Source organism: Parasteatoda tepidariorum, chromosome 5 (genome assembly GCF_982258835.1).
Source record: "Parasteatoda tepidariorum strain Cologne lab strain chromosome 5, Ptep-v5.0, whole genome shotgun sequence".
Classification (NCBI taxonomy): Eukaryota; Metazoa; Arthropoda; class Arachnida; order Araneae; family Theridiidae; genus Parasteatoda; species Parasteatoda tepidariorum.
The window spans coordinates 12,104,379-12,115,181 of NC_141759.1; positions in this window are offsets into that span (position 1 = coordinate 12,104,379).

Genomic DNA, 10,803 nt, shown 5'->3' on the forward strand with positions numbered 1-10,803 from the left:
GGCTGACCACTTAACTGGAATATTTTGCTTCTGCACCCTAGAGCCCAAGATCTAAATTGATGGTCCCCATTTGGTGTTCCGGAAAGCTCAATGGTTCCGTGGAAAAGTTACAGCGGTTACACGAGATAGTACTTTTATAGCCAGCCAAGTAGAACATTCAACTTCTGACCCCTAGAGTATAGGATCTAAAAGAGTGGTTCCCAAATGGTGTTCCATGGAACCCTAGAGTTCCGCCAAGAGTTGCAAGGGCTTCTCTAATTGGTACTTTTTTTAGCCACATTCGACTGACCGCTTAACTGGAATATTCTGCTTCTGCACCCTAGAGCCCAAGATCTAAATTGATGGTCCCCAATTGGTGTTCCGGAAAGCTCAATGGCTCCGTGGAAAAGTTACAGCGGTTACACGAGATAGTACTTTTATAGCCACCCAAGTAGAACATTCAACTTCTGACCCCTAGAGTGTAAGATGTAAAAGAGTGGTTCCCAGATGGTGTTCCATGGAACCCTAGAGTTCCGTCAAGAATTGCAAGGGCACCGCTAGTTGGCACTTTTTTTAGCCACATTCGGCTGATCACTTAACTGGAATATTCTGCTTCTGCACCCTAGAGCCTAAGATCTAAATTTATAGTCCCCAATTGGTGTTCCGTAAAGACCTATGGTTCCGTGGAAAGGTTACAGCTGCTACACGAGATAGTACTTTTATCAGGTGTTCCGCCGAAAGAACGTTAATTATTTAGAGTTCCATGGCAGAAAAATATTGAGAGCCCCTGACCTAGATCAACTAATTCAAATACTAAAACAGTCTAAACTAATTTGTACGACCACCTTTTATAAGGACTTCCATTATAACGACCATTAAAAAAAGAATCAAAGAATCGATTCATATAACCGTTCATTTTAGTGAATTGATTCTAAAGAATCGATTCATTTTAATGAATCGATTGGCACATCACTACTCATTACATCTACCAGCTGAAGTTTTCACTGGCGAATGTGTCATCTAATTGACCGATAGTTACAAAGAAATTGGATTACATGTAGTTAATTAAAATATTTATTAAATATAATCAATATTTTGTAGTGGTAGATAATGAAATTTCATTTCCATTTTCTAATGTTTCAACGTAAGCGTTTGATCGAGGTACCTGCCTTGCGTTACTAGCCTATTCATCTGAGATTAAATTGCCAAATTCAACGGGCGAATGTGGTCGAATGACTAACATACAGAACAGTAAAATGTGAGATATATGCAAAAGAAAAATATTGGAATAATAATTGATAAGATACAAGTGCGATTACAAGAAGTCTGAGTAACATAAAAATTTGAAAGTTTAGGCTTAGGTAGTTTTTGAAGTAGCAGTATTATAGTAACATTAGAAAGTAGTCACATTTGTTAAGAATTTTACCTAAAGAGAAAAACCACAATTGTATCAGGTATCAGCAGGTCTGTAATAGTAGAACAACAGTTATTATTGCAAGCATTGATAATGACAACATTCTTGGTAGAACAGGAGTGTGCCATTTAAAAATTAAATGGGTAGGGAATGTTTGTCATGATTTTTCATCTAGTGAGAGAATTGACATTTTTATGAGTCTTATTGAATAAATTATTTAAAAATTATTTATTTACTAAGTATTATCTTTCAGTTAACGAGGTTTACATTAGAGTGCAATTTTTTTGTTGTTGCTCTTTTAAATATTTCTAGAGATATAATAAATCCGCAAAAAGTTATAATAACAACTTCTGACTGCTCTCCCGCCTAAACTATGAGAATCATGATTTGTAGATTGCGACTGCTTCCTGTTATTTTAGATTTAAGAATCCAAATCCAGTGAAAAAAAGTTTATTCAGTGAATATTTGTGAAACTGATTTCGGAACTTAAAATATCACCTGCACAAATTACTCAGCATAGCTAGAACCTCGAACTACCAGTATAATAAATAAATTTATATTTAGCTTTGCACGAGCCTTGTTCTGAATTTACATAAATGAATTTCTTTTTACAAATATCTCATACTTAACGCAAAGTTGTAATATAACTTTCTTTGATATACTGGTTGCTAAAAAATAAATATTTATGATAATATTTATAAAATTTTTACTTCGTTTTAATTTTTCACTTTGTTCTCTACTCCAGTTCAAGGCGATAAATAATTATGTACCTTTCAAAAAGCAAGCAAAAATAGTCAAATATTTTCAAAATTTTCTTTGTAGTTAGTTACCGTTTTTTTAATTATTTTGGCGTGTCCGGAGCAGTTGGCATCACTGATATCATGTTATACGCTGTCAACCAGCTGTTTTTCGCGGCCTATGTGAAAGGTCAGTGTCAGCAAACTGTGGCAGACGCAGCCTAAATGTAATTTCAGTGTGAGTCACCGGTGGCTGACGCGACCTAAATGGAAAGTCCAGTGTCGCTTACCGATGGCCAACGTGTTAAACCCAACGTGTTAAACATGCAGGGATTGATCTTTAGTTTCAACTGCGAATCTTTGAATTAGTGATAGAGTTTATGATAAATAGTGTTACATTTTACTTAACAAAATATCTGATTCTAAATCTGGTAACCAGGCCTGAAAATGTGACGGAAAAGAGGAAATACTGTTAATAGAACTATTTCAATAACGGATAATTTTCGGCAGGATTAAATTTATTCTTAGCTAAAAAACAAATCATTGTTGTTAATTTTTTCTTGGAGAAGTAATTCAATATATAAATTTTATCCGTCAAAAAAATTTGGTAGCCGTGGATATTTTATTACTCCCGAAAAAAAGTTGAAAACGAAATTTTTTTGCTACCAGTTTTTACTCTGTTCCGTCTTTATACATATATATATATATATATATATATATATATATATATATATATATATATATATATATATATATATATATATATATATATATATATATATATATATATATATATATATATATATATATATATATATATATATAGGGACTTTTAGACCTGCTGTTAACATTGTTATCTTCGAAATAAATACAAAATTTATATATTTTGTTAATATTATATATTAGTATTTATATATTAGTAGCGTTGACAGAGTGGCTAACAACAGCACTTTATTTGGAGCTTTCTTCAGTGGTTGCGAAACAGCAAATATGGAAGTCTTAGACTATTACAATATTGAATTGATAGCATTTTAAGATTAAGCTTGCTTGATTTATTTAAATAAACTGGGCAAGTGGGCTGCAAAGCGTTCATCATTAAATTTCATACAGTAAGTTAAAATACATTGATCTGGCAAACATTGTGGTAGCCATAAAAAATCAAGTCGATTGCTTGTGAAATAATAAAACAATGAAAAAATTTAATATGACAAATTGACGCTTTTACATAACATTAGAAATATTGATTGTAGACTTAAATTAAAAATAAAAATAAAACATGATTTGATTTGTACAATAATTGATTTTTGAAAAATGAAAGACATAATTGATGAATATAGATAAATCGTTCCTTGATGCATGATGAAATAACATACTTGGCGAAAATGCAGTAAATATATTTTATCAGATAAATATTGCTCATTTAATACAATAGAATTTGCAAACGAATTTAACGTGCATAAGTTGATAAATATATATGCATAAATTGGCTGTATTATTAGAAAATAAATTTTAATGTAATTTTATTTAACTTAAGTAAAAGTCTGCTGTGTAAAGTTCAGTGAATTTAATGTCAAAGTCTTGAAAATAAAAATAGAACTCACTGGGATTGAGATGTTTCCCCGATGATCGCCCGCAGAAGGGGGAGCACTTCTTCATTTTTGAGCAATTCCTATCAATTAATCAAAGGATTAATGACACTAATCGGTGAGCAAGTTAAGGCGTCGAATTTGATGTTGCTCGAAGGCTGTTTCTGCTTATCCACCCAGTATAGTCGGCTGCATGGTTTTTGTTACAATTACAGCATTCATGAGACCTGTCGTTTTCAGCCCATTTAATTATAAGATCGAAATAAAAGTGGTGAATCGTATAAACCTACGAATTGTTTAGAAATACTGGTGGATAAAAATGTACTAAATTGAATGTTTTAAACCAAAAATCGCAATTATTAAACTACCACTTGTAAATATTTATTCACTGCACGGAGCAGGATGGCATCTCTGTGTATATAAATAAAACTATTTTTATGCGTTCTATATTGCATCTTCAAACCACTTTATTAACGATAATAATACCAAAAAAAAACTTAAAATTTCCTCGAATTATGCATTTCTAATAATCTTGGCTTGTGGAAGTCAAGAGCTACCAGTGTTTTATATATATATATATATATATATATATATATATATATATATATATATATATATATATATATATATATATATATATATATATATATATAAGTTCAAAATGAAGAATAAAACAAAGAAAAATTATAGACATATGAAAAAAAGGGGAGGGGGAATAATAAGTAAAAAATAACAAACAAAAGTTAATATAATATATATAATAAAAAAAATAAAAATAAAAAAATTAAAAAAAAGATGAAATTTTATTTAAAAAACCGGAAAATTGAAACCGGGGAAAAAAAGATATAATCTTTTCTTCAGCCCACACGATTATATCAGCAAAACAGAGTGCTTTCTGATATTGTATCCATAAAGCCAAAGAAAAATAAATTAATACAATAGTGTGAGGAGCACTCAAAAAATTTTTTTATAAAAATAACAACAAATAAAAAAGATCACAAAAAGTAAAAATAGCATGTAAAAACAGAAAATAAAATAAAAAAATATTTAAAAGGGACTATAAAGCGAGTAGCAAAATCAGATCAACTTACCAGGACAGAAAATATTTCAAGAATGATTTAAAAATGTTTTCACAAATGCCAGATTACAAAAGATGAAAACAAAAGCTCAAATTGAGTGTAACAAGAGGGTTTTAAAGTGTAGTTCTTACTGCACTGCTGAAGTGATTTGTTTTTCTGAGCTTTGATTTGTTAGTTACCAAGGATGGGCCCGAAACGGATGTGCGCAAGGTAATATTATACTGGATAATTTTAAAAATTGATTATAAATAGTTTTAAAAGATAGATGTTTATTTAAGAAAAAATATAAAAAAGAAAAGAGAAACATAAATTTCCTGTTTTGCAAATAATTTTAGTCGCGGATTTGCACAATATGGATTAGCACATAGAAAAAGTATTTAAATTATCAAAGAAAAAATTTTTTAATAGATAATTTTAACACGGATTTGCCCGAAATGGATTTGCACATGGAAAAATTAACAAAGAAAAACCCTTTAGTAGATAATTTTAGCCACGGATTTGCCCGAAATGGATTTGCACATGGAAAAATTGTATAAATTAATAAAGAAATTTTTAGCAATCAATTTTACCCACGGATTTCCCCGAAATTGTTATTCTTAATTATTATTATTATCCGATTATTATTGTTTTTCTTAACTTTCTTCATGTTTTCTTGTATTTACTTATATATATATATATATATATATATATATATATATATATATATATATATATATATATATATATATATATATATATATATATATATATATATATATATATATATATATATATATATATATATATATATATATATATATATATATATATATATATATATATATATATATTCATTACTACTAGTTGAAATTAATATCTTAGTGCAACGAGTGGGATCCTATTTTGTTTTCTTTAATATAAATGGCATAAAAGATTAGTAATGACAGTATGATATTAATAATAACTGTAATTTACCTGATAATAACCCCAGAGATGTATAAAGCATTGCACGGTATTCCTTACACTGATTTCCGGAATTCATTTAAACTGACAATTTTTCTAAATGGCTATCAACATTAATAACCAATTGAAAATAATTATTTATTGAGTAAAGAAAATTTTTTTTCCTTGAGCCGGAGGAGAGCTTGAGCTTCCTTGAGCTTATTGGGAGAAATTAGCCTTTGTGGAGGAATTTGGATAAAACTAAACCGCATTTGCGTCACACATGGAGAGGAAAACAACCCTCGGTTAGCCTAGTGGCAAAGGGACTTTTACCCATTATCCGTCTACCACTAAGGATATTTAACGTCTGCACTGTGGTCGTTGCGAGCAGGGTGCAAAATTCGTATCCACTAGATATTACTGGAATCCAGGTCACTTCATTGAAAAGTTAGCACTCTATCCCATGAGCAAACATGGCTTGCAATACCGGCATTGTCGACAACACTTACACAAGATAGAAATTCATGCGATGGAGTTTTTCTATACTTTTTAATATTAAAAATAATGAAAATTTTTTGATGCTTTTGCTCTGATTTATCACTGTATAAAAATTGCAAAACACATAAAATTTAATCGTTGAACCTATAAGTGGTTAATATGCTCTGGAAAATTTTTGTTTTCACGAATCTTACTATTCTCTCACAAATGTATTGATAATGGTTAGATGATAAAGAAGATTGATATATACTAACAAATATATTGATAACGAAATGGTTACCATTCTTTTATTTATTTGGTTTTTTTAAGAATTTACTTCAGATTATAGAAAAGGAAAACGAATTTTGTTTATCTACCGCAACAAAATATTAATTATAATTAACATGTATTTTAATCTTCTAAGCTGGGGCTGTCTAAGTTTTCTTGCTTTATCTAAAAAATAAATTGGGTACCTAGGCCGCGCAGCGGCCTCTAACCCATACATCATGAAGTAGAACATTGTATGAAAACATTTAAAATTTGCAACATTATAGCAGCAAGAAAAATCTAAATTTTATTGGTAGAGGATTTAAATAATGCATCCGCCAGTGAAAACTTTTGCTGGTAGATGTAATGAGTACATTATGAGAATTTATTCTTAGTCTCAGCGGTAAAATTCAATGCATAGAACTTGACTCGTTGGTATCTAATGCAAATGCTACCTGCTCAGAAATCATATAATTGTTTTGGTTTCTTCACAATCATAAGGTGGACACTTTTTATTGAGAACGCGTTTTTAGTACAAATAAAGCATTAATTTGGTTTGTATTGTGCGTGTAGAATATCATAGATAAACCACAGTTTGAATGCCTCAAATCTTTTATGTTGAGTTACATATATATTGAAAATATATATATGTGTGAAACCGTGAGGGATCAGTTGTTTGCTGACATTGCGAAGATATGCGGTTCAATTCTCAGCGGAGGCTTTTCACAATGACAGTTGACCACAAAGAAGACATTGTGGACCCTGAACCTCCATGTCCTGATATTTTTGCAGGAATGCTTATTTTTACCAATATATGAAATCTGGAATTTTATAGCATTATATAGAATGCCTAAAATTGACCAACGAAGTTCAAAATGATTATACTGATACTAATCCGAAATGATATATGATGTACTTATCCGAAATGTACTATATGATGTACTTATGTTTGTATGATGTATGTTTTTATTGCGGATAAACCATCTTGCTTTTGTTATTTTCCTGAGGATTTTATTCTGGCATATTTTGAGTTTTTAAATGAGTGATGTGGAGATGTTGCACCAAGCTGAACAGTGTTACCAACAGGCCTAAAATTCGCTATATATAAAGACGGAAAAGAGTAAAAACTGGTAGAAAATAAATTTCGTTTTCAACTTTTTTTTGGGAATAATAAAATATCCATAGCCACCAATTTTTTTTCACGGATACAATTTATATTTTGAATTACTTCTTTCCCGAGAAAAAATCAACAACGATTTGTTTATTGCTAAGAATAGATTTACTCCTCCCGAAAAGTTTCTATCATTGAAATAGTATTTCCACTACCAGTATTTCCTCTTTTCCGTCTCGCTTTCAGGCCTGGTTACCAGATTTAAAATCACATATTTTATTAGATAAAATGTAATATTGTTTATCGCAAACTCTATCGCTAAATCAAAGATACATGGTCAAAATTAAAGATCAATCCCTGCATGTTTAGCACGTTGGGCGCCACCAACGCTTGCGGTAATATTGCGGTCATGGCTTGAAACTTGTTAAAACTGAAATCAAAGTATTTTCGCGAAGGAAAAGTCGCGGGTAACAGCTAAACGGAGAAAATATTTGGCTAATGCATTGTTTAAAACTAATTTACTTGTTAGGATTGGAAAACGGGTTGAAGAATTAGAATATTCAATTAACCTCAGTTGTGTTGTACGTAAGACTTGGATATCATTAAAGTTTATATATTGATAAAGATTGCTTTGAAATTCTACTAAATATGAGCACCGAAGGCGGTTGCTAAAATATTAAGGTATATATTAAGGCTTGATATAAACCTTAATGCAATCCCTGAACAAATTATAAGACGCACTATAAGATTCTATGTAAAATCTTAATTATCATGTGATACTGTACAGCTTTATTGTTTTTACTCTGGCTTGGCACTTGCAGCCAGCGTTCGTGTATCATTTGATTAAATTAGACGATATATAATAAAAATTCGATGAATCGATTAATTTAGACGATATATCATATAAATTTGAAATAATTATTATATTAAGTATTATATTTGTATATAATAATTAAACCAAATTATTAGATGATCCGTAGTGTTTTAATAATTGCATGTTTTGCACAAGTAATTCATAAACATAACAGGTAATTCAATTAAACATACAAGTAATGGGGTTTTATTCAGGAGATTTTGTGTATAGGGGAGAGGGGGGCACATGTGAACAAATTTTTTTATTTCTTCACTTTTCGAAAAATATCATCAATTTTTCATAGTAAAAAAATCCATATGTTTAAATAGTCTTTTCTTTGTCTTGTGGAATTTTTTTAGATTTTTCAATGAAATATTTCTTTACTTTATAATATTTTAGAAAAATGACTTCAATTGTTCACATGTGCCCCTATTGGGGGCACATGTGAACAGGCCTGGGGAACATATGAACAAGATTAAAAACACAAAGCAATCATCATATTTCAAAGAAAAAAAATCTTTAATATAACAGATATAGATACGCATTATACTGAGGGGGTTGTAGCTTACTATGTGAATTTAAATTGTACAACAGTACTGTCAATAAGAAAATAATTTTTCAGCTGTACAATAATTTTTCCGTAATTGGGTTTTTCGCAACTTCATGTTCCACGGGTGTTGTAATGGGCCTTTTTCTTTCTTCTCTAATACTCTTTCATGCTTTTTTTTTTTCATTTTTTCTATCTTTTCATTTGTAGCTTTAACAATTCTATTTTCTCAGGTGTATCAGTTAATATGCGTGATGCGCGATCAACCATTTAATTAAAAAAAAATTTTTTAAAGGAAAAATTAATAAATTAATTATGGAAAATTAAATAATGATAATTTTAAATGCATACATGTTTTTTAAACTTATTATATCATGAGGATAATAATCTTAATACTATGCAGGGGCACTTGTGAACTGTTCACATCTGCCCCAGATGTTTTGTTCACAAGTGCCCCCATCATCCTTCTTAAACCTAACTTGAAAAATAAAGAACTTTTAATTGAGTAAAAAAAAGAATAATTGTCATAAACTTACCTGAATGTTCATATAATGATCTGCAATAGCTAATTTTAGTTTATTAGTTGATTTATATTATGCTTTCACTTGGAGAAGCGAGCGATTATAATATATGCAACACCAGCTGATACAAAGAAATTGTCAGAATAGACCAACAAAATGTCTCATTGTTCTGAAAGTTTTTCAGAGAGGTAGGACTAGTACTGCCATTAATCGAAAATTTTTCGAGATTTTTTATTTCAAATCATATTGGTAAAACATACCATGTTCACATGTGCCCCCTGTTCACATGTGCCCCCTGTTCACATGTGCCCCCCTCTCCCCTACTTCCTATTTGTATTTATTTTTAACGTATTGCATTACAATATTAACCAATGGATACACGGACATAAGCAAGAACAAACCGGTTATATATAAAATTATTTATTATAATAACGCATGAAGTTGGGCAGAAACGTTTTAACTATATAAAACAAATTATAAGGATGATGATGATCATCATTATCATTAAAATTTATCTGGGAGCCTGAGACCGTCAAAGGCCCTTTTCTAACTCATCTTGAAATTTTATCTTTAAGGTGGATCTTTCTGGTAATTTGATTGCAATTTGGACTGAAAAGAAAATCAAATATTTTGTATTTTAGATAAAGTTGCGTAGCTGCAAAAATAAGCTACAGTGGCCTGAGGTTTAAGTCTTATATTAAGTTTTCAAAAGTAAAATTTTTTTTAAAACCTGCGGTGTCACAATTTATGGTCTTTTCAAAAAATTTGAAATTTAGTTTTGCAATATAATAATCTAAAAAATCTATGTTGAGACCGCGATGTATGCTCTTATTTGGGATAAACAATCTTGCAACTAAAAAAAACTAAATTTTAATTATAACAAATAGAAAGTAAACAGATCTTTAAGATCATCTGAAGAATCGAATTTACTTAATGCTTGAACATTCTAATCGTAATATATTCATATCAAGGATAAAAAGTTATCTAAATATATCGATTGTCAAAGTGATCTAAATAACTAAGAACTTGTGGGAAATCAACTTGCTTTCCAAAATGACCGTCAGCGAAATCTATCAAAAACATTTTCTACATTTCTTTTCATTTTGTAGTCAAAAATAAAACGATATTGAAATTTCTTTATCTACCACATCAAAATATAAATTATAATTAATATAAGTTTTAATCATAATGCAAAATATATCTGTCAATTTTACAAACGTCAAATTTAAATAATGCATCCGCCAATGAAAACCTCAATTGGTAGATGCAATGAATACATTATGAGAACTTATTCTTAGTTAACGATAATTT